This window comes from Nanorana parkeri, unplaced genomic scaffold (assembly GCF_000935625.1).
Source record: "Nanorana parkeri isolate BGI_ZX_2015 unplaced genomic scaffold, ASM93562v1 scaffold203, whole genome shotgun sequence".
Lineage (NCBI taxonomy): Eukaryota > Metazoa > Chordata > Amphibia > Anura > Dicroglossidae > Nanorana > Nanorana parkeri.
In genome coordinates this window covers 910,410-914,666 of record NW_017306471.1, presented here as the reverse complement: position 1 = coordinate 914,666, position 4,257 = coordinate 910,410, and the positions used below count along the sequence as shown (strand labels likewise).

The 4,257-nt window shown below is 45.5% G+C and overlaps 1 protein-coding gene across 1 annotated transcript in view; it reads right to left on the bottom strand.

Moving 5' to 3' along the window:
* The window catches only part of ANXA6 (annexin A6), an 84,057-nt gene extending 83,604 nt beyond the window's left edge, over positions 1–453 (bottom strand). Inside the window, exon 1 of the mRNA XM_018555595.1 lies at positions 283–453. The gene's annotated coding sequence lies outside the window, so the exon portion shown is untranslated. The remainder of the gene's footprint in view (positions 1–282) is intronic.
* Positions 454–4,257: the final 3,804 nt, after the last annotated feature.

Below are 4,257 nucleotides of genomic sequence, written 5' to 3'. Positions count from 1 at the left end.
ATATATATATATTATATTATCATTGTCACTGTAAAAGTAAATAGTTTCATTTGAAAGAAACCAAAGTTAATCTAGACTATCGGTGTAGAAAAGTCTACAAAAATAGGAAATATGTGATCGTTTCTTTTAATAGACACACAAGAGAATCTGCATATGTGGTCATATCAGTGTGTGCTAGTGCCGCATGGAAAAGATTAAATGTCTTGTGAAGGTCCTGGGCACTGTGCCAGTTGCAATGCCCATTGTGTGAGCAAAAGAACAAAGAATGACATTAAAACTTACTTTCTTGAGGTGTCTTCTAGGGCTGATTGCAGGGTGAAGTGAGCTGGGGATCCTGACCGTATAGAAGTCTTGTGCAGCCCTGCAGAAGAAGAGGAGATGGAGACTGCCCTCCTACACTAGCAGCTGCTGCCACAGCCGTCAGTGTGATGTCACAGGCCTGCAGTCTGCCTGCTGGAGCTCACATCTAAAGTGACTTCAGGGGGAAGGGCTGGGACATACCCCTTTCCATGCAGAAGACTGTAACTAGCTCTTCTCTGGGGAAAAAGAGAACCAAAATAACACAAAACATATTTAGACAGTTGTTTTGTACTGTTGATGATTCTGAAAGTGTAAAAGAGAAAGGATTGAACACAAGGTTACATAATATTGTGTGATTGGAGGGTCTGGAGGGGCCTTTTTATGTGGCACTAAACTAAGGAGTTCAATCTTAAAAAATACATTTCAAGTACCTTAACATTAGAGACAGAGCCAAAGAAATCACTCCACCGCACACTGCTGCAGAGTCTACCATAGACCCCGCACAGCCCACTTGAGACCCTGCAGAGCCCGCACAGCCCACCTGAGAGTCCGCAGAGCCCACCTGAGAGTCCGCAGAGCCCACCTGAGTCGCACAGCCCACCTCAGAAATCCACATAGACCACCTGAGAGTCTGCACAGCCCGCCTGAGAGCCCGCAGAGTGCATCTGAGAGGATGCAGAGTCCACCTGAGAGTCCACACAGCCCACCTGAGAACTCGCAGAGTGCATCTGAGAGGATGCAGAGTCCACCTGAGAGCACGAACAGCCCTAGTGAGTGCCCGCAAAGGCCACTTGAGTCCCTGGAGACATCAGGTTGCCACCCCGGAGCAACACAAAGTATGTAGCTTCATATTATTTTGTATTGCTGTACAATGTATTGCTGTGATTTTTAGTCCTCTATAGCTAGTCTCCTTACTTCCTCCCTGGCTGTCTTTCCTTCCTCTCTCTCCTGGCTGCCTCTCCTTGCTCTCTTCTCTATATTCTCCCCCAAAAAAATGCCATGCAAGGCGCTAGACTGTTCGGGTTTCACTTGAAGTAAAAGTTGGCAACCCTAGCTCCAAGCTCCCTCCCGTGATGGACTACAATCTCAATACAAATGAGTAAACTAAACATGAGATTGTAGTCCATCATGAGAGTGAGCTTGGAGTGGTGACTACTTTACAACACACACAGGGACCACGGGGAACAAAAGTAGCCACCCTCCAGATGGAAGGACAGTGTCAGCACCAATTCAGAGATGATTTGAGGATCTACAGCCGAGTGATACACAAATAATATACATTTATGTTACTAGTTAAGGTACTTGGATGCATTTTTAAGATTTACCTCCTGAGTTTAGTGTCACTTTAACCCCTTCATCACCGAGGCCTTTTTTTTCTTCTTTTTTTTGCACCAATGTTATAATCCACATTTTAGGCCTCAAAATTACTTCAAACCCGCAAACATTATGAATTTTCTGAAAGCTAAGACCCGGTAGAATATAATGTCAGCAGTTGCAAATTTTTTTGTTGCACGATATTAGCACAACGTATTATCAAACCCCAACATTTTGTGAAAAATGCACTTTATACCCCAAAACACAACAAAATACCCATTTAAAAAAAATTAAATATAAAAGATGAGATTACAACGAGTAAATAGATACCCATCATGCCCAGGTTTAAAATTGTGTGCGTCCGTGAAACTGCGACAAAATTCAGTACCCCAAAAAGTCCAAAGACAACGCTTTAACCCTTCCCCTGCCACCGCCGTAAGGCATGCGGCGGAACAAAACTGTTCCCAGCTGGCCAGGTCAGTATGCCGTACTGCGGTGGCATTCACAGTTTTGCTATAAGCTCATCGTCTCTTTACCGACTATGAACTTATACCAAAACTGTTCCCTGGACCGTCCCCTTTAAATTATTAGCTGTCATCAGCGGCTCACAAGCCGCTGATGACCGCTATTAACAAAAATACCGGGCGCCCCCACCCCTGCCGGCACCGCATCTGGAGCCTCTTGTCCCTAGCTGGAGCCGCTCCTGAGGGATCTGTGCCTGCATGGATCCCCGCTGCTCTCCCCTGCTGGGAAGAGCTGAAACAGCGGGTATCCGAGCGGTGAGGAGATCGGAGTCGCTGTCATCCTGTCAGTTTCAGGATGACAGCCACTCTGTGTGTGGCCGAGCGGAGGATCGGTAAATATCAGTGAGAAACAGAGCCCTTCTGGTTTAAGTAGGGTCTACTATGCCTATCTACTATCTACTACTAAACACCCCAAATACATCAAAGCTGACTTTAAAGTGTATTATTTTATGTGTGCAAGGGGGGACGGGGAACGAGGGGAGAGTGTATTATTTTATGTCTGCTGGGGGGGCGGGGAACAAGGAGAGTGTATTATTTTATGTGTGCCGGGGAGGTTATTATTGTGTATTAGTGGGATGGGTTGTATTTCTGTGTGTGTGAGTATTAGGGCGCATTCACACTGTAAGTTTAAGTGTGTTTAGGGATTACTGCATCAGGAAATGGGGTTTTCCTGCAGCAGGAATCTCTAATCTGGCGTTTAGGCCTGGTTCACTCCTAGGTGATTTATTGCGTGGATTTAGCCGTGCGGAATCGCACAAAACACAGATCTGCATTCAAGTCAATGGAGGCTGTTCACACCTTTGCGTTGCGCGGCTGAAATCGCCTGCAGGAGCTATTTTCAGGCTGATGCCGGGCGGTTTTACTCCCATAGACATTTCTATGCATTGAAAACTGCGCTGTTTTCAAAGCAAAATCGCACTAAAAAAAGTGCAATAAACGTGCAAAAACAGCTCAACAGCCTAATCACCTAGGTGTGAACCAGGCCTAACAAGCGGCAAATGTCACACGTTCAAGTTAATGATCAGGTGACAGCTGCTGCATGTAAATGCCTGCACACCGCATGTAATCATATGTGATACGATTATATGCAGTTAGGAATCGATCACTATCCCTGGACACATCAAGAGAGAGAAGCGGATTGGTTACTTTGGGCAAATGCTCCAGATTCTGTCTGCTCCAGTTTTGATTCCCCTCAGGGCATTTTTTTTAAGTTGATCACACAAGCATCGCCACACATAATATTCTTACAATTAAATCCCCTCTCCTCCGATGCCATAACTGGTCTGTTGTGTGCAGTGGGATCAGTTTACTGCTAATATGTTGACCATTCACTGCAGAATGTCAGAATATATGCAGGGACACTTGCCTGTTAATTACGTCAAATTTCACACATGTATGAAGAGATCAGTCCAGAGCTGACTAGATAGAAGCACAGGATTTATTGTGTTTATTTAAATGCACAGTTTCTGCAAATGACCAGTCAGTCTGCTATCAAGTTAGTTTTTGTTTTGGATTGATTGAGAAATAGTTACAATTTAATTCATAAGCCTCAGTGTGCTGTTTTTTTGTTGTTGCTTTTTTAGCTTTAATACAGTATCACAGGTAGCCAGGGCTGTCCCTTTAATAAGGCAGCCTGAGGCGTCAGGTGGCATCTCTTTCAGTCATGTGGGGGGCAGCCGGCCGAGCGGCACATTTGTTGTATACTGGCCACTCTGCTGCAGAATGTTGGGAATGTACCAATGTACCTGCCACCCCCTTTCCGGTCAGAGTGTCCCAGGTTGCAAAGAGCCTGGCATGGAGATGTGTAAGGGCAGTGCGGGTACAAGGATTTTTGCCTAAACAGGCGAAGGTGCATTTTTACACTAGTGCCAGCTCTGACCACATTGTTCCGTCTACCCCAAAACCTGAAGACATTTCCTCACTAGGAGCAGGAGGGTCCAATTAAGTGGTCAAGTGTGTGCATGTCATGGGACTGTGAAATGAAGACAGTGGATGGCGGTAAAGAAGAATTATAGGATGAGTGAAAACCACTCTAGCCCATAATTCAAGCCCGTCTGTGACAAAGAAGCTATCACAGGTCGGCTCTGTTGATCGGGAAGTCAGAGAACACACACTGCCG